Source organism: Papio anubis, chromosome X (assembly GCF_008728515.1).
Source record: "Papio anubis isolate 15944 chromosome X, Panubis1.0, whole genome shotgun sequence".
Taxonomy (NCBI): Eukaryota; Metazoa; Chordata; class Mammalia; order Primates; family Cercopithecidae; genus Papio; species Papio anubis.
Window position 1 is genome coordinate 22,345,082 of NC_044996.1, and position 21,760 is coordinate 22,366,841.

Below are 21,760 nucleotides of genomic sequence, written 5' to 3' on the forward strand. Positions count from 1 at the left end.
TTCATTCATGATTTGGCTCTCTGTTTGTCTGTTACTGGTGTATAAGAATGTTTGTGATTTTTGCACATTAATTTTGTATCCTGAGACTTTGCTGAAGTTTCTTATTAGCTTAAGGAGATTTGGGGCTGAGACAATGTGTTTTTTTTTTTGTTTGTTTGTTTTTGTTTTTGTTTTTTTTTTGTTTATTTTTGAGATGGAGTCTTGCTCTGTTGCCCAGGCTGGAGTGCAGTGGCGCAATCTCAGCTCACTGTAACCTCTGCCTCTCGGGTTCAAGTGATTATCCTGCCTCAGCCGCCCTTGTAGCTGGGATAACAGACATATGCCACCATGCCCGGCTAATTTTTGTATTTTATGTAAAGACGGGGTTCCACCAGGCTGGTCTCAAACTCCTGACCTCAGGTGACCCGCCCGCCACGGCCTCCCAAAGTGCTAGGATTACAGGCATGAGCCACCGCACCCAGCCCATTGGATAGATTTAATAGCAGAAGATAGTATCAGTCAACTGGAAGATAGGCTTATTGACAGGTCAGTAGAAAATTTAATCTGAACCTCAAGAGAAAAACGAATGCAAAAATCAAAACAGCACATAAGAGAAATGTGGGATACAGACAAAGGTCTAGCATATATGTAATTTGAGTCCCAGAAGAAGAGAAAAAGGAGAATGGAATGGAAGAAATAATGACTGGAAATTTTCTAAATGTGATGAAAAACATCAACCCACAGATTCAAAAAGCTCAGTGAACATCAAGCGGAATATATATGAAGAAAAACAATTCATGCACATTATAGTCAAGCTGCTCAAATCAAAGTTAAAGTGAAAATCCCAAAAGTGCCCAGAGGAATACAACACATTGTCCTGAGAAGAATAATATAAGAAGATAGCTGACTAATCCACAGAAACTATGGAAAGCAGACGACCATAAAATGACATCTTTAAAGTGCCAAAAAGAGCAAAAGAAAAACAAAAACATGTCCAACCTAGAATTCTACACTCAATATTTCAAAAATCGCTGAAAAAAGACATTCTCAGACAAAAGCAGAAATAAATTTTTGCTAGTATTAGATAAAAATACTAAAGGAAGTTCTGGAAAGCTGAAAGAAAATTACTCCTTGGAACTTCAAGAAAGAATGAAAAGCACAGGAAAGGCTAAATAATTTGGTCATTTTCAAAAATTATTGACTATTTAAAACAAAAGCAATAATAAAGTTTTGTGGGGTTAAATGTAAAATATATTTTTTGATAACTGAAAGGGTGTGAAGGGTGACTAGGGTTAAATTCCTGTAAGGTTCTTGCATGGTTCTGGATGGAGAAAAAGTATTACTTTAAGGTGAACCATTAAGCTACACATGTATTTTGAAATTTTTAAGATGACTTCTAAAAGAACAATAAAAAAGTGTAACATAAAGACTAATAGAGGAGATAAATGGAATAATAAATGCTTTATTAAAACAAAGAAAGTAGAAAAAGAAGGAATAAAAAATGAAGAATAGATGGGAAAAATAGAAAGTAAATAGCAAAATTGTAGACTTAAGACAAACTATACTGGTAATTGCATTAAATATAAATAAACTAAACACAAAAAAAATAATGAAACAATGAAAATAACTCTATTGACAGACTTGACTTTAAAAATAGACCCCAATTATGTCTACAAGGAGCAAGAAACACACTTTAAATGTTAAAATAGAAATAGGTTGAAAGTAAAAATATAGAAAAAGATACACCATGTAAACACTAACCAAAAGAAAGCTTGTGTGACTGTATTAATATTAGACAAACTATACTTTAAGGAAAGGTACAGGAAATATTTCATAATTCTAAAAGGGTCAATTCAACAAGAAGATATAGTTCTATGTATGTACCTAGTAACATAGCATTTATGTATGCATGTACATGTGTATGTATCTATTTAGACAGCTGCTGGAGAATGTGTAATTTGTATCAATCGGCCAGAGACTGCTCAGTCATGGACCTTAAATTTGGACCCTCATTTAAGAATTTCTTTCTCTTTTGAAGAGTCTCCATCTCTGACAAATGAGCTTAGGTAATGATACAGGGGTAATTTACTCCTTGTTCCTGGCCTGTATTCTAATGGACAGCCCTTTGTAATAAAGAATAAAGAATTTAATAAGTTAATAATTATTAAATGTATTCAGGAAAGGAATACAGGTCAGTAAGAAGTGTTTGGGATGGAGCTAAAGAATCACATCCCCCAATTCGCACCTCCCCTTGTCCCAGTCTGATTTATCAGTGTTTCCTACTTCCTCTAACTTTAACAGGAGAAATAGACATTGAACATTTACAGCAACTCCCAGCCTTCTTAAATTCTTTAGTGCAGCAAGATATAGCCTTGTTTAGGGAAGTTTTGTGCCCTTTCCTTTCTGCTTACATGTGGGCCAGCTTTGACCAAAGTTTGTATCCATGCAGACACTAACTAGAGGCTACAAAAAGTAGCAGTCACATCATAATCTCCAACATTTTCTAGCTCCAGATCAATAGGTACATACTATTAATCTAACCAATAGGTACAAGTTTCAGTAAAAACAGTTTAACTAGATGGTATGCAAGTTTATAATAAAGAGTGCCAGCTTCCTGATTGGAGACGAGGGGATCCTCTTGCCCTGTAGCGAATTTCAGTGAAGCAAATTTTGTATTTAGGTCTGCCACTTTTTTTTTTTTTTGAGATGGAGTCTCGCTCTGTCACCCAGGCTCTATTGCAGTGGCACAATCTTGGCTCACTGCAACCTCCACCTCCTGGGTTTCAGCAATTCTCCTGGACCTCCCAAGTAACTGGGACTACAGATGTGCACCACCATGCCCAGCTAACTTCTGTATTTCTAGTAGAGACAGGGCTTCACCATGTTGGCCAGGCTAGTCTCAAACTCCTGGCCTCAGATGATCCGCCCACCTCGGCCTTCCAAAGTGTTAGGATTACAGGCGTGAGCCACTGCACCCGGCCTATGTCTGCCACTTTCTAGACACCAGTTTTGTTTCCAATTTTGCTTTAGCCAGTACTCTTTCAGATGCAGGCAATAACGACCCATGTTAAAATAGCTTTAGCAGCAAAGGGATACATTGGCCCACACAACTGGAAAGTCCAAGGGCAGATCTGGCAGAGTTGGACCCAGGGGCTCAACGATGTCATCTGAGTTCCCTTTTCATTTCTTGGCTCTGTTCATCTCTATGTGCTGCTTATTTCTTAGGTTCTCCTCATTTGGCAGGAAAGATGGTTGCTGGTAGTTCCCAGTCTATATTTGTGTAACTCAAAATTCAAAAGGTAGATAGATATTTTTTCCCCCAGAATACTTACAGAAAATCTCAGGAAAGAATTCTGATGACTCTGCTTGGTTCATGAGCTATTCTCTGCACAAATCACTGTGACTATAGGGAATGCAGTACAAAGATCAGTCTAGTCTGGGTAAGATGTCCATTCCTATGTCCATGAGAGAAATGTATCATTTGTTAGAGAAAAAAAAACCTATATAAGGTAATGACAGAGGGATAGTTCCTAAAACAAAGTGCTATTGGGCAATCAAAGAGGTATCATGTTTACTATAGACTTTGACCCTTATATGTTTTTCTGCTTGCAAAATAATACACGTTCACTGTAAAAAATTCAAAATTTGCAGGAATGCAGTCTAGCATTTTGGTATAAAGCATGTCTCGGAAATCAGATAAATCTGGGATCGAAGGACATTTTAATTTCGTAATCATGGGTAAGATACTTCACTTTTCTCATCCTTAGTTTTCTCATTTGTAAATACGGCAAAACAATAATACTGACTTCATATGCTATTTATAAGAATGAAATGTGGTAATGCATGAAAGTGCTAAGAGCACCATCTTCTTATAATAAAGGTATATACCAAATAAACATGTAAAAATAAAAGCATGTAATAAACATTTAATCAATGTTAAATAAAATCATTCATAATATAGAATGTCCATGCCATCACTATTTTCATCCTCTGATCCCAACTTCAGCCCACCAAACTGTTATCATACTGACATACATTTCTCCATATTTTTTGTCTTGTACTGATGCATGCTCCTTTTATACCTTAAGTAATCACAGGATAGTACCATACATACTGTTTTGAAGCCTGTTTTTTAATCTTCAATTCTCCCCCTCTTTTTACACAGTAGAGATTATGTCTGCTCCCATGTGAGGCAATCACTATTTCTAGCTTTACATCCTCCACCTTCCTGCCTTCTAGGGAACCTTATACTATCAACCATCCATTCCATTTCCTATACCATCAACTTCTTTCTTTCACCATGAACTTTCTCAACAATATTTGTGCCTTGTTAAGTCCCTTCTTTCTTTAAAAACCCTTCCCTAGACTCCACCACCCTTTCCAGTTACCCTCGTCTCTCTTCTCCCGTTTATAGATACATTTCTTTAAAAATTTGTCTTTTTTTTCTATCCATTTTGTTATTCCTCAACCAACTCCAATCTGTCCTCCACTCCTCCAACAAAATACCTTTATGAAAGTCATCAATGATCTCCTTGTTACCAACTCAAGGGGACACTTTATGATCCTTATCCTATTTGGCCTCTTAGCAGCATTTGACCCTGTTAATCTTTCCTCCATCTAGAAAACGTCTCCCTTGACTTTTGTAAAACCACATTCTACTGTTTTTCTTTCAATCTCTGTGGTCCATGCTTCAAAGTTTTTGCGGATCCATTCTCTTCTTTCTGGGCATTCAATCTTGGAGTTCCTCGAGGTTCTGCCCTAGTATAACTCCTCCTATACTCCCCATACTCACTCCCTAGGTGATCTAATTCACATTCATAGCTTCAATTACATCTAAATGTCAATGACTTCCCAATAAAATCTCTAGCCTACACATCACCTGTAAGATCTGCTTGATATATCAAATTTGATATCTTCCTTATTATTATTATTATTATTATTATTATTATTAGTAGTAGTAGTAGTAGTAGTAGTAGTAGTAGTAAGAGATGAGGTCTCGCTATATTGCCCAGCTAGGGCTTGAACTCCTAGCCTCAAGCAATCCTCCCACCTCAGCCTCCCAAAGTGCTGGTATTACAAGCATGAGCCACTGTGCCCGCCCCAATTTGATATCTTGAAGACCCTTTAACTTCTCACCTCCACACATCTAATCCTCTTTCAGTGTCCAGTGTTATTGAATGGTACCCCATCCACTCAATTCCTCAAGCCAAAAATCCTAAGTATCATACTTGACTCTTCCTTGTCTTTCACCTCCCCTATATTGAATATATTACAAATTTTAGTTAATTTCACTACTTAAATATCACTAAAATCTATTGAATTGTCTTCATGTCTTCTGCTATCACCCTAGATTGATCTTACTTAAAGTACTAGACAAATCCCCCTATCTGTTGCCCTGAATCTCTGATTCCCCTCTAATACAGGCTCTGAACTGCAGCCAGTCTTCTTTTCAAAAACAAATCTGATTGTATTGCCCATTTCTTTAAAAAAAAAAACAAAAAAACAAAAACCAAACAAACAAACAAAAAAAAACTTCAGTGACTTTACATTGCTCCTAACATAAAGACTAAAGTCTATAATGTGGTTTCCAAACTTCTTACGGTTTGGCTTTTACCATACTCTCCAGGCTCATCTCTTACTGTTCCTCATCGCTCATCTCTTACTGTTCCTCATCTTATTATCAGAGTTTATTCACAAAGATGTGCTCCATCCTACAATAGGGCTTGTGATGATCCTTAATGATACCTGCTACTCTTTTGTCTAACTCCTTCCCAACTTTCACACATCAGAGTAAGCGCCAGTGACCGTCCCATTCTACTACTTCCTGTTCTACTTAATGTTTCTTTGTTATATGCTCTTATGGGACTTTTATTCCATTTTCATTTAGAATGATATTTCATTAAGGACTCTGTAATTTAGTCTTTATTATTGTATGATTATTATTTTTTCATCATTTTTCCTGAGCTGAACTCATTTCATTTCTTGCTACTTTTTTTTTTTTTTTTGGTCCATTTATGTTCTTTGGTTTTGTATTTCTCAATGAAGGTGTTTTTTCATATCTCTAAAAGCTTTTTTGAAGAGAAAGCTATATAGTCATATAATTTACTTCAAAGTATTTTCAATTTTATTTCACTTCATGTTTTTGGGGGGATAATTTTTACCATCAGAAATTCTTTGATTAATATAGTTTTGTTTCTTACAGTAGTTTTTTTATGGGCATGGTCAGTCTTTTTTCTATTTCTATTAAATTCATGGACAGGATTCCTAGTTAAAGAAGTTATTCTGCCAGTTCTTCCCTCTATGAAGTTTCTTTTATCAATGGTGGTGTTGGTGCAAGGGAGTGAGGGAGAGGTTGCTGTGTCTTTTTTATTTTCTTCTTGTTTCCCTCTTTCACTACACAGCCTCATCTCTAAAGGGTACTGACACTTCTCTATATATCTAGTTCTCCCACAGGAGCATATGAGGCTGCCCCTTGTGGTCCAACACACATTCACGCCCTTTTCTTGCAATTGGTGCTTTGAACTGCCAAATCCCAACCTGTATTCAATATTTTGTCAACGTTGAATGCTCACATCCTAGGGGTGACTTTTATTTGTGCCTCATCTAAGTCCTCTGATCAGATCAACACTTTTTGAAGGTGCCTCTTAAGCCTCTCCACTACCATTTTCTGCATCCACAAGCTTGCAATAGCAAGTGGACAGCAACAGGGTGTGTTGTAATTAGTTCTCTTTTTATCCTTGAGGGTCATGTTAAGGTTGGAGTGTTTACTGTTTCCTAGAAATGCTGAATGCATACATCATGTATGCTTATACATATATTTCTTGGTGATTTTAAGAGTTTCTGAAAGGTAGGTATGGGAGAGATTCAAAATAAGGCAGCCATTCTTGTTCTTTCAACCTGCTTTCCTTTTAAAAAATAGTTTTGTCACATATGTTTGTTTCCCTAAAGAATATATTGCCTAGAATTGCTTATATTGAACTTTATTACAATGCTATCATTCTACATATATTCTTAGAATTGCATTTTCACTCATGATTTCTAATATTTATCCATGTTATTGTATAACCTTAGTCCATGTGTTTTTACTGCTGCATAGTATCCTATTGCATTTATTATTTATACCACTATTGATGGACATATAGATTATTTCTTATTTTGATTATTACAATCAGTGCTACCATAAACAATTTTGCACATGTTTCTTGATGCACATGAACAAGAATTTCTCTGAGGCTCACTGTGCAATATGGTAGGCAGTAGCTACCTGTCACTATGGAGCATTTGAAATGGGCAGGTAAGAACTGAGATCTGCTATAAATCTAAAATACACACTGGATTTTAAAGGCTTACCATGAAAAGGTAATGTAAAATATCTCATGGATAATTTTGATATTGATTACATGTTGAAATCAAAATTTACTGGATATATTGGTTAAATTAAATATAAACATTAATATCACCTTTTTTCTTAGTACTTTATATTACTTCAAGAATGTTCAAATTACATATTAGGCCTACATTTATGGATCATATTACATTCCTATTGGAATTTGCTGCTCTAGGGTATAAACCTAGGAATAGAATTTCTGGGTAGATTATGTGAATATTCACTCTAATGATAAAGACAAATTCCTCTTCAAAGAGATTGTGCTGATTGATAATGATCAGCATTACTGTACAAGAATTCCTATTGATCCACATTCTCTCCAATACTTAGTATTATCAGACAGTTTAATCACTGTCAATCAAATGAGTGTAAAACGGTACCTCATTGTGTTCTCAATTTTCATCTTCTGGATTATTAATGAGATTGAGAAAATTTTTGTATTTTTAAATTGGCATTCATGTTTATGCCTGAAATGCTTGTTTTGTCTTTCTTCTCTCTCTCCTTCCCACTAGATCATTTTGATTTTCATATTTATTTGTAGAAATATATATTATTTAAGACATCAAAACTTTGTCTACTATATATATTTCAAATATCCTTTATCTGTTTATGGTTTGTATTGCTACTTTCTTTCTGTTACATTTTTATAAACCACAGCTCTTAATTTTAAACGTAGTCAAATGTATCAAAGTTTGTTTTTTATGATTTATGCTTTTTTTTATCTTGAGTCTAAACTAGTCCAAGGTCACAAAGACATTCTCTTATAGTTCCTTCTAAAAGTGTTAGAAGATGAACATGAAATTCATAGACATGTAATATCGTTTCATTTATTTAGGCCTTCTTTAATGTATTTAATGAAGGTTCATAAATTTCTCCACAGATGTCTTACACATGTTTTATTATATTCATTCTCAAGTACCTTAATAGTTTTCCAGCTATAAGAAATGTTATCTTTTAACAAAAAGTTATGCTTTTTGTGTGTTGTTAGAATATATACATGCAATTACATTTTTATGTGTATCATATTGTGAGCCATGTTGATAAACTGTATTATAATTTGTAATAATTTTACATAGATTCTTTTTTGTTTTCTGTGTAAGAAATCATATGACTTGCAAATAAAGACCATTTAATTTTATCCTTTAAAAATATTTCAACTTTTACTTTAAGGTCGGTAGTACACGTGCAAGTTTGTTACATGAATAAATTGTGTGATGCTCAGGTTTGGGGTATGAATAATCCCTTCAGCCAGATAGTGAGCACAGTACCAACTAGATAGTGTTTCAACTGTCACCCCATCCTTCCTTTCTCCGTCTAGTAGTCTTCAGGGTCTGTTGTTCCCATCTTTACATTCTTGCGTACTCAGTGTTTAGCTCCCACTTATAAGTCAGAAAATGCTGTATTTGGTTTTCTGCTCCTGCATTAATTCGTCAAGAAAATCACCTCCAGCTGCATCCATGTTACTGCAAAGGACATGATTTCATTATTTTTTAAGGCTGCATAGTATCCCATGGTGTATAGGTACCACATTTTCTTTATCCAGTGCACCATTGATGGGCATCTAGGTTGATTCTATGTCTTAGCTATTGTGAATAGTGCTGTGATGAACATACAAATGCGTAAGTCTTTTGAGTAGAAGAATTGGTTTTCCTTTGTTATGTATCCAGTAATGGGATTGCTGGGTTGGATGGTAGATCTGTTTTAAGTTCATTGAGAAATCTCCAAACTGCTTTCCACAGTGGCTGCACTAATTTATATTTGTACCAACAGTGTGTAAGTGTTCTCTTTTCTCCACAACTTCACCAATATCTTTTGTTTCTTGACTTACTAATTATAGCCATTCTGACTAGTGACAGATAGTATCCCATTATGGTTTTGATTTGCAGTTCTCTAATGATTAGCGATGTTGAGCATTTTTTTCATGTTTGTTACCTCCATGTATACCTTTCTTTGAGTTTTCATGTCCTTTGCCTTCTTTTTAATGGAGTTGTTTTTTGCTTGCTGATTTGTTTAAATTCCTTGTAGATTCTGCATATTAGACCTTTGTCAGGTGTATAGTTTGTGAATATTTTCTCCCATTCTGTAGGTTGTCTGTTTACTCTGTTAATAGTTTCTTTTGCTGCGCAGAAACTCTTCAGTTTAATTAGGTCCCACTTATCAATTTTTGGTTTTGCTGCAATTGCTTTTGAGGACTTAGTCACAAATTCTTTGCCAAGGCCAATGGACAGAATGGTGTTTCTTATGTTTTCTTCTATCATTTTTCTAGTTTTAGGTCTTCCATTTAAGCCTTTAATCAATCTGAGTTAATTTTTGTATATAGCAAAAGTTAGGGGCCTAGTTACATTCTTCTGCATATGGCTAGCCAGTTATCCCAGCATCATGTATTGAACAGAGAGTCCTTTCCTGATTGCTTGTGTTTGTTGACCTTTGAAAATCAGATGGTTGTAGGTGTTCAGCATTATTTCTGGGTTCCCCATCTTGTTCCATTGGTCTATTGTGTTTGTTTTCATACCAGTACCATGTGTTCTGGTTATTGTAGCCTCGTAGCATAGTTTGAAGTCAGGTAGTGTGATGCCTTTGGCTTTGTTCTTTTTGCTTAGGATTGCTTTGGCTCTGGGCTTTTTCTCTATTTCTGGGAAAAATTTGTAGTCCGATAGGAAAAGCATTCCATCTGTATATCGCTTTGGGCGGTATGGCCATTTTAACTACATTGATTCTTTCAGTCCATGAGCATGGAATGTTTTTCCATTTGTTTTTGTCCTCTATGATTTTTTTCATCAGTGTTTTGTTGTTCTCCTTGTAGAGATCTTTCACCTGTTGGTTAGATGTATTCCTAGGTACTTTTTTTTTTGGTGGCTATTATAAATGAGATTGTGTTCTTGATTCAATTTGGGTAGCTTCACACTTTAGTCCCTAATCTATATGGTTTTATTTAGCTGTAGGGTGTGAAATGATGGTTTTATTTCACTTTCCCTATACATAACCAATTGTTCCAGTTCCATTTATTGAACAACTAAACCTTCCTTACACAGAGATCTCAATGCTTCTGTTATATACAAAGATTCTATATACACATTTCTGTTTCTGGGTTCTCTATTATTTTACATTGATTATTTTATTTGTCCCTTCATTTAATAAAAGATGCTGGCTTAACTGGTCTAGATTTAAAATAAATTTCAAATCAAGTAGGGCAGATTCCTTTGACCTTCTTTTTCACAAATGTCTCATCTGTTTTTGGCCTATTGCTCTTACATATAAATTTTAGAATTGGCTTATTAGAATATGGTTTTGGGAGTTTTTATCAGAATTGCATAGAATCTCTAAATGTTTTTGGAGATAATTGACATATGTAAAATATTAAGCCTTCATATACATGAAGAGAAAATATCTCTCCATTAATTCTCCCTTATTTCTTTAATGTATTCAGAAAAACATTTACAATTTTCTCTGTAGGTGTTTTGTACATTTTTGTTATATTTACGCCTACGTACTTAATGATATTCTTGATATCGTAAGTGGTATCTTTTGTTCAACTTATATTTTCAAAATGTTTATTGCTGGTAGATACAAATGAAATTAGGTTATGTACATTGCTCATATAGTTAGCCATATTGCAAACACTATATATGTAATAATTTGTGTATTCCTTTGTTTTCTCTGTAGAAAATTATATCAAATTGCTAACAATAGTACTTTTGTTTCCATTTTCTTAATTCATCTGTCCTTAATTATAATTTCTTATCTTACTGCATGGGTTAGAAACAGAAATACAAAGGTGAGCAGGGGTGTTGATAATAGTCAGCCTTACCTTGTTTCTTGTTTTAATCTGAATTTTTCTACCTTTCTCTCCCATAAAAAAAGAAATATTTGCTGTAGATTTTTGCTAGGGACCTCAAATAACCTTTGGAAGTTCCCTTCTATTCCTAGATTGCTGAAATTCTTTGTCACAAAAGGGTGCTTAATTTTTTTAAAAAAAAATTATGGACAGTTTCTTCAAATCCTTTTTAACATAACTCCTTTTGAGATATAAATCAGAAAATATATAATTCACTCTATTAATTCAATGGTTTAGAGAATATTTACTGAGTTGTGCAACTATTGCCACTACCTAATTTTACAGCATTCTTGTTATTCCAAAAAGAGACTGTACCCATTAGCAGTCATTGCCCATTGGACCCACTTCCCAGTCCCTAGCAAATGCTAATTTAGTTTCATTCTGTATGAATTTGGTTATTCTCAACATCACGTATAAATGGCATGATACAATATGTAGTCTTTCATGACTGGCTTCTTTAACTTGTTATAATTTTTTTCAAGTTTATCCATGTTGCAGCATATATCAGTTCAGTTCTCCATTCCTTTTGATGCCTATATAATATTCCATTGTGTGGATATACAACATTATGTTTATCAACTCATCAATACATGGATATTTTTGTTGTTTCAATTTTATGGCTATTATGAATAATGCTGCTATGAAACATTTGTGTAAAAATATTTGTGTGAGCAGATGATTTCATTTCTCTTATGTATGTAATTCAAAGTGAGATTGCTGGATCATATGCTAACTCTACATTTAACCATTTGAGGAGTTTCCAGACTGTTTTCCAAAGCAGCTGCATCATTTTACATTCTTACCAGCAATGTAAGAGGATTCCAATTTCTCCACATCCTTGCTAACACTTGTTATTGTCTTTTGTTATTATTATTAACATTGCCATTCTATTGGGTGTTTGTTTGGATCTCACTGTGGTTTTGACTTGCATTTCTCTAATTATTAGAGATGTTGAGAATCTTTTCATGTACTTATTGGTTGTTTGAATATTTTCTTTGAAGAAATGTCTGTTCAGTTCCTTGGTCCATTTTTAAGCTGATTTATTTCCTAAATGTTTAGTTACAAGAAATGTTTACATATTCTGAACACATGTCTTATCAGATATATGATTTGTAAATATTTTCTCTCATTCTGTGTTTGCCTTTACTTTATTAATGGTATTATTTGAAGCAATAAGTTTTTAATTTTGATGAAGTCCAATTTAACTATTTCTTTCTTTTGATATTGTGCTTTTGGTGCTGCATCTAAGAAACTATTGCCTAACCCGAGGTCACAATGATTTACTTCTGTGTTTTCATCAATGAGTTTTATAATTTTAGCTCTTCCATTTAAGTCATTGATCTATGCTTCTACTTTTGACATATTTGTGTCTTTGAATTTAAGTATTTCTTATAGATAGCATATTGCCAGATCATGTTTTATTTATCCATTCTGTGAATTTCTATAGGTTGTTTGGAGTAGTTAGTCTTTTTTGCACTTAATATAATTACTAATAAGGTAGGATTTGTGTCTGCCATTTTGCTCCTTGTTTTCTATACGACTTATGACATTTTGTTTCTCTTTTTCTATTACTGCCTTTTTGAGGCTATGTATATATGCAAATAAGTTTAGAATAGCTACATATTTCTAGCAAATTTAGCCTTTTATTCTGTGGTGACCCTGTTTATCTCTAATAATTCATTTTAAAATTGTCCTAGTAATATTGCTATCATAGCTTCCGTTTTGTCTACTATTTTGTCTGATACATATTTTTTCTTGGTATAACTTTTGACTCCCTATTCTTTCAGTTCTTCTGGAAAGGGTTTACTTTATGAGATTTGTTATATGTTTATAATTGTCTCTACCATCTCACTGCTTTATTTCTATTTGAACTTTTTAATACTTCTCTCTCGTTGTCTCTCTCCCCTGATTAAATTATAGTACAATTATTGCTTTTTTCATATTCCAGTCTTTTTTTCCTGTAAGAGTTTGGAATTTTTACACCAAATAATATTCTTTAGGTGGTTATCATTAAAATGTTGTTCCATAACACAACCTAAAGTTAAAAATAGTACCTTAATCTCCCTCCCAAACAGTACATGGATCTTAATACATTTTAATTCCTATCAACCATATTTCCATTTTTGCCAGCAACAGTGACAACTTACATGCCATTTTGGTCCAATATTTTATTTTTGTCAATTTTTAAGCTGATAGATTAGACATAATTAAGATTTTGTACATAAAATGTGTACTGAGACTGTTACACATGCTTACTATCTAATCTGTTTAACATTATTTTACAAAATCAGCTTTAAAAAATATAATTTAAAAACAATAGATCATCTGAGGTCAGGAGTTCAAGACCAGCCTGGCCAACATGGTGAAACCCCGTCTCTACTAAAAATACAAAATTTAGCTAGGCGTGGTGGTGGGTGTCTGTAATCCCAGCTACTCTGGAAGCTGAGGCAAGAGAATCGCTTGAGCCCGGGAGGTAGAGGTTGCAGTGGGCCAAGATCGTGCCACTGCATTCCACCCTGGGTGACAGAGTGAGACTACGTCTCAAAAAAAGCAAAACAAAACGAAACATAAAAAATTAAAAAATGCACACATATTAAGCATATAGTTTAATTATTTTTGACAAATATATACACGCATTGCTGAAAACACAACCATGTGCACATCCCCTCACCAACACATCCATCCCCACCACCAACTGTGGGGAATGTAGTCAGCAGATTGCATCCACTGTCAGCTTCTTCAGCTTCTTTCTCAGATACAGAGAACCACCATGTTCCAGGTCACAAAATTCTTAAGGCAGGCCATACCCAGTGACCTAGCAAAGCCAGAATATAAAGGCTCAGGTATTTCTGCCTGATGTGGGACACTCTTATTGGCAATACTTCAGATTGACAGAGGTTTTACTGTTCCTATGTCATAGTTCAACAACTTCCACTCTCTAATATGGCTTTCTCTCTCTTCCTTCACAAGTATTGATCCCTAATAAACAACTTATGCCCCCAATTCAGCATCTTCTTCTGAAAAGCTTAACATGTAACAGTTGTGTAATGAGTACCATAATCAACAAATAGACTATTTCCAACACAACAGAAAACTCTTTCATTCCCCTTCCCAGTCAGTACCCTTCCCTTCTACCCATACCAGCTCTAGATAATTGCTATCACTATAGATTAAATTTGTATTTCCTGGAGTTACATATAAATGGATTCATAAAATATGTATAATTTTGTGTCTGGCTATCTTGATCACCATAAACTTCCAAAGATTCACCCATGTCACTATGTGTGGTATAAGTTAATTTCTTTTTTAGTGCTAAACAATATTCCATTGTATGCATATACTATGACTTGTTTTGTTTACTCACCCTTTGATGGACACTTAGTTTGCTGATAGTTCAATAAAACTGCTATAAATGTTTAAGTTCAATTTTTTATATGGACATACGCTTTCCTTTCTCTTGAGTAAATCACTTGATAGTGACTCTTTTCTTTTCTTTTCTATTCTCTTCTTTTCTCTTCTTTTACTTTGTCACCCAGGCTGGAGTGCAGTTGTGCACTGCAACCTCCACCTCCCGGATTCATGTGATTCTCCTGCCTCGGCCTCCCAAGTAGCTGGGATTACAGGCATGCACCACCATGCCCAGCTAATTTTTGTATTTTTAGTAGAGGAGGGGTTTTGCCATGTTGACCAGGCTGGTCTCAAACTCCTGACCCATGGGATCTGCCCTCCTTGGCCTCCCAAAGTTCTGGGATTACAGGCGTGAGCCACTGCTCCTGGCCTTAGTGACTATTTTCAAAGTGGTTGTTGTAGCCTTCTCCCATCTGACAAGCAATGTATTTGCATTCCAGTTGCTCCACATCTTCACCAACACCAAGTACTGCCAGTATTTTTCAATTTTGCCTATCTTAATGAGTGTGTAGTGCTATGACTCTGCTGTTTTAATTTGCATTTCTTTGATGCCCAGTGATTTTGAATATCTTTCATGTGCTTATTGACTATTTATACAACGTTTTTTTGCAAAATGTTTGAATATTTTTATCCATTTTAAGTAGATTGTTTATCTTCTTGTAATCAAATTTTAACAGTCTTTATATATTCTGGATATAACTCCTTCATTAGATATATGCAGTGTGAATATTTTCATTTCTAACTTTCCTTGACATTTTTAACAGTGTATTTTTAAAGAGCAAAAAGTTTAGTTTTGAGGCAATTCATTGTACATTTTTACACGGTTCACATTTTTGTGTCCCAATAATTTGTTTTTTACAAGAGCGTATTGTGATTCAGATTCAATCACAATATATACATTGAAGAAAGAGCTACCAAATTGTGATTCAACTTCATTTGTCAAATAATGGTTGAACTGCAATTAGAGATTGCATATGGATACAACAGTCAGCAAAAATCAAAGCATTCTGTACGATTCAATTGGCTATATGGAATTTATGATAAAGAATACTGTATATTATTTATTTTTGGTAAATTGTGTATCTTTCATATCAGTACAATTTATAATAAACTATGTACATATATATGCACACATGCTGTGTGTGTATGTGTGCGTGTGTGTGTGTGTGTGTGTGTGTGTAGAGCCAGCTACACTTTTTAATTGAATTCTAAGTTTTTACATTTTATATATATATTTAGAGGGTACAAGTACAGATTTTTTATATGCATGTATTATGTAGTGGTGAAGTCTGGATTTGAGTGTACCCATCACCTGAATAATGAACACTGCGTCCAATAGGTAATTTTTCAACTCTCACCCTAGTACCATCTTCCCACCTCTTCTAGCCTCCAGTGTTCTATTATTCCACTCTGCATGTCCATGTGTACCCATTGTTTAGCTCCCACTTATAAGTGAGAACATGCAGTATTTGATTTTCTGAATTATTTCAGTTAGGATAATGGCCTCCAGTTTCATCCATGTTGCTGCAAAAGACATGACTTCACTCTGTTTATGACTGAGTAGTATTCTATAGTGTATGTGTGTGTGTAATATTTTCTTTATCTAATCATCCATTGATGGACTTAGGTTGATTCAATTTCTTTGCTATTGTGAATAGTGCTGTAAAAAACATACTAGTGCAGGTATCTTTGTGATATAATGATTTCTTTCCCTTTGGATAGGTACCCAGTAGTGGGACTGCTGAATTGAATGGTGGTTCTGTTTTTAGTTCTTTGAGAAATTTCTATACTCTTTTCCATAAAGGTTGTACTAATTTATATTCCCTCCAACAGTGTATAAGCATTCCCCTTTATCCACATCCTCACAAACATCTGTCGTTTTTTGACTTTTTAATAATAGACATTCTGACTGCCATCAGATTTCTCATTGTGGTTTTCATTTGCATTTCTCTGATGATTAGTGATGCTGAGCATTTTTTTCATATGTTCATTAGCCACTTGAATGTCTTCTTTTGAAAAATGTCTGTTTATATCCTTTGCCTCCTTTTTAATGGGGCTATTTGTTTTGATCAGATGGGATTTCTCCCATAGATGCAAGGATAGTTCAACATATGCAAATCAAGAAATGTGATAATCACACAAAAAGAGTTAAAGACAAAAACCATATAACCATCTCAATAGATGCAGAAAAAGCATTCAATGAAATTCAGCATCCCTTTGTGATAAAAATCCTCAACAAGCTAGGTATAAAAGAAACATACCTCAACATAACATAGGTAATATTTGACAAACCCACAACCAACATCATACTGAACAAGAAATAGTTGAAAGCATTCCCTCTAAGAACTGGAGCAAAATAAGGATGCTCACTTTCACCACTGTTATTCAACATAGTACTAGAAGTCCTTGCCAGAGCAATCAACAAGAAGAAAAAAAAAAAAATCTACATTGGAAAAGATGAAGTCAAATTATACTTGTTCACCAATGACATGATCTGATATCTTGAAAACACCAGATTCCACCAAAAAACTCTTCGTTTTGGTAAATGAATTCAGTAAAATTTCAGGATACAAAATTAACTACAGAAATCAGTAACATTTCTGTACACCAATAATGATCCAGCCAAGGACCAAATCAAGACGAAAATCCTATTTACAATAGCCACCAAAAAACATAAAATATCTAGGAATATATTTAACCAAGAAGGTGAAATATCTCTCTAAGCAGAGCTATAAAACTGATGAAAGAAATCGTAGATGATACAAATGGAAAAACATCCCATGCTTATGGATGGAAATAATTAATATGGTTAAAATGTCCATTCTGCCCAAAGCAATCTGCAGATTTAGTGCAATCCCTACAAAATTACTGATGTCGTTTCTCACAGAATTAGAAAAAGCAATTCTAGAATTCACATGGAACCAAAAAAAGCCCAAATAGACAAAGCAATGTTAAGCAATAAAGAAAAAAAAATCTGGAGTCATCACATAACCTGACTTCAAATTATACTAAAAGGCTATAGCGTGATATTGATATAAAAATAGACACATAGTTCAATGGGACAGAATAAACAACTCAGAATACCAATAAGCAACTAATCTTCAACAAAGTCAACAAAATATACACTGGGAAAAGGATACCCTTTTCAATAAATGGTGCTAGAAAAATAGGCTAGTCATATGCAGAAGAATGAAACTGGACCCTTACCTCTTACCATATACGAAACTAATTCAAGATGAATTAAAGACCTAAATGCAAGACCCAAAACTATAAAAATCCTAGAAAACACTCTCTGGACATTGCCTAGGCAAATAATTTATGATCAAGTCCTCAAAAGCAAACTCAACAAAAATAAAAATAGACAAATGGGACTTACTTAAACTAAAAAGCTTGTGCACAGCAAGGAAACAATCAACAGAGTAAACTGACAACCTACAGAATGGGAAAAATATTTGCAAACCATTCGATGGAAGGCTAATATTCAGCATCTACAAGCAACTCAAATGAATAACCTAAGAAATTTTTGCCTATCCCAAAGTCACAAAGATTCCAAAGTTTTCCTCTAAAAATTTTTTTTAGCTTTTATGTGTTTGTCCGCGATCCATTTCAAGTAAATATTTGCATGTAGTGAGAGGTAAAGATTGAGTTTCAACTTTTTCCTCAGGTCTTAAAAAGATCATCCTTTTTCCCCACTACTCTTCTTAGAGCAGAAATTAACAAAAAAGTTGTTCTGAAACAATAGGGTCACTCAGAGCCTCTAGATGCCATATTGTTGGATTACTATTATTTACTTAATGAGTTCCCTGTTACTGGACGTTTTCACTGTTCTCAATGTATGGCTAGAAAAAAAAAGCTTCATACATACATACATACACATGTGTGTGTGTGCAAGTGTGTGTAATATAATTGTGAAAGCATTTTTTAAGGAAAGTTTCTTAGATGAGGCAATGCCAAATCAAAGGATGTCCACATTTAAAATTTTAGTAAGTTTTCCCAGATCGCCTCCCAAAGAGTTCCTATCAATTTATAGCAATAGAAACATTGAAGTTACAAATTACTGTGATTTATCCTAGAGAAGAAACAGAAATTAAAATCAGTTATGGTGTAGATATGAAACTTTCTCCAATTCCAAGTGCTCTAAAGAAGTAGATTTAGAGAAGGACTACTGGAACCAATAATTCTTATAATTATTAATACCTGCCAGCCTTCCAAACTGAGGTTATTATCATTTGCTCATTTGTAGGGAAAGATATTTTGAGGAAGACACCAAAATTATGTCTCAAGAATGGCAGGTGTCAGATGTAGAAAAGAAGAATCTAATTGCCTTTGGGCTCCATGATTGAGGCAATATCCTCCACACTTCCAGTGCATTTGTAACAGAGACAAATTTCTTGGGGACACTGGCTAAGATGTTTAGGAGTATGGAGAGATGCAATTCCAGGCTGGTCATATTTTCCTTGATAGTTATTAGAGGAGGCAGAGGCTTCTGCCTAGGGGTTTGAAATAGAAAAAGTATTACTAAATATACTTCAAAGAATCCATAGATACGTTATTGAAAACTCAAATACCTATAGGGCAAGACAGGTATTAAAAAGAAATGAAGCGTATCGCTTGCAAGAAGGCTGAAAACTGTGGCAATCTGTGCCTGCTTCCTTCTAAATGGAGAATTTGCTACTTTAGTCAATTATTGTCATGAGCTAATGAGGGTCCAGTGTTGTTATAGATGCTGAAAATCTAGAATTTATGAAAAATATTATGATTTTTAAATGCTGACAATGGATTCTAATCTTTTAAAACACTGAGCAGGCTATATCTTCCCTCTTTGAACCACCATTTTTTTTTTTTTTTACTTTTGCCATAATAGGAGTCTGTATATGAGGGGATTCTTAAAAGTTCATGGACAGTAGAAGTAAATGATAGAAAAATATTATTAGTTGTATTTCTAACATAAACTTTATCAAGTTCAAGCACTTTTGTAAGGGATGATCCCAGTCATTTAGTCCATCCCTAACGAACTGAAGATCCCGGGAATTTAATCATGTCAATGTGGTCTTGTTTACATTATTATCTGAAGAAAAATGGGTGCCCTTTAAAGACTTTTTAAGATTAGGAAACAAAAAGAACTCAGAAGGAGCCAAATCAGAACTGTAAGGTGGATGCCTAATGATTTCCCATTGAAATTTGCCCAAAATTGTTCTTGTTTAATGAGAGGTATGAACAGGAGCATTGCCATGGTGTAGAAGGACTCTCTAGTGAACCTTTCCTGGTCATTTTTGTGCTAGAGCTTTGACTAACTTTCTCAAAACACTTTTATAATAAGCAAATATTATTGTTCTTTGGTCCTCCAGAAAGTCAGCAAGCAAAAGCAAAATGCTTTGAGCATTCCAAAAAACTGTTGCCATGACTTTTGCTCTTGATCAATCTGCTTTTGTTTCAACTGGACCACTTCCACCTCTTGGTAACCATTACTTTGATTGTGCTTTGTTTTCAAGATCACAAGACATGGTAAAGCTATGTTTCATCTCCTATTACAGTTGGTTTGGAGAAATGCTTTAGGATCTTGAACCCACTTGTTTAAAATTTACACTGAAAGTTCTGCTCTTGTTTGCAGCTGATCTGGGTGCAGTGGTTTTGGCACCCATCAAGTAGAAAGTTTGCTCAACTTTAATTTTTCGGTCAGAATTGTGTAAGCTGAACCAACTGAGATGTCTATGGTGTTGGCTATTGTTTCTGGTATTAATCATTGGTCCTTTTCAATTAAGGCAAGAACAAATATATTTTTTTCCAGACAAATTGATGTGAATGGTTTGCCACTGTGGGCTTCATCTTCAACATTGTCTTCTCCCTTACTGCCAGTTTGTTTTTTTTTTTTTTTTTTGTTGGGGGGGGGGGCTTGTCCCCATAAACTTTTTATAAAGCATTAGTGATTTCTCCATTCTTCCACCCAAGCTTCACCATAAATTTGATGTTTGTTCTTGCTTTAATTTTAGCAGGATTCATGTTGCTCTGAGAGGGGCTCTTTTCAAACTGATAATTTATACTTCTTAGCACCTCTAACTAGATCCTGTTCAGACATGTTGTAACACGTTAATATGAGTGTATTTTGGCACAAAAAGAAATTGAAATCCTTGCACAGTTTTTTCATAATATGCATTATTATGAACTTCCTGAAGACCCCTCATATTAGGTTGAGATTGGGTTCTACCCAAACTCAGTGTAATCTCCATATAACTGCAAAATGAAAGCGTCTGCCTCCCAACCTCTTCCAGCTAAAAGCAAAACTACCTGAGGAAGAAGAGAAATGAAAAGAGGGACAACCAAAGTAGCAGAGACAGTCATGGAACGTCTCAAAAGGGCCTTTGTGGTGAAAGAAGAGCAGAAACTTGCATGAAAGAGGTATATCCTGGCAGGGGCTTCTCCTTCTCCTCTTACAGCAAGTTTGGTGGTGGGCAGCTCAGAGTTGGTTTAATTACTCAAGGTCAGTCCTCACTCCAGTCTTCCTTTTCTGCCTTTCTTACTAATTGGCTTTTTTTCCTATGGGTTTGAGAGTTATCATAGCTCCAGGGACTGCATCCATGTTCCAGGCAGGGAAAAGGGGTAAAGAACAAAGGCAAAATCCATACAATATGTGAGTCTCCACCTTCTTGGAAAGAAAACAGTTTTCCTTGTAGTCTTATCTATTAGACTTTTACTTACGTTTAACTAGCCAAAACCCTGAAACATGGTCACCCCTAAGCCACAGGGGAGACTGTCCTGAATAAAGAATTCTGTTAAGAAAAAAGGGGGAAATGGATATAGAGAAGTCATGAGCCAAGTATACAGGGCAAGTAATTCTGGGGCAAGCCCGCTGTTATATTGTTCTTATGATAATGTTTGTTCTCTATAGGCTGGATGCATCTGAAACCAGAATTTACCCCTGGAGTTTCAGAAGCTATGATGTATCTGGGGGAGGTCAAAATAACAGAAAAGCATGAGGTCTGCATCTCCCTGGCCCTCAAAAAAGTAGGCTGAGACCATAAATATCCCTTTGTTTCTCTTCAGCTTGGACTTGACGGCCTTTATGAAGAGATGGTAAAATAATCAGTATGAGATCAACTCATACAGTGAAATGGACTTTGCCATATTTTAGCCCAGGATGTTGGTCCCTTAGG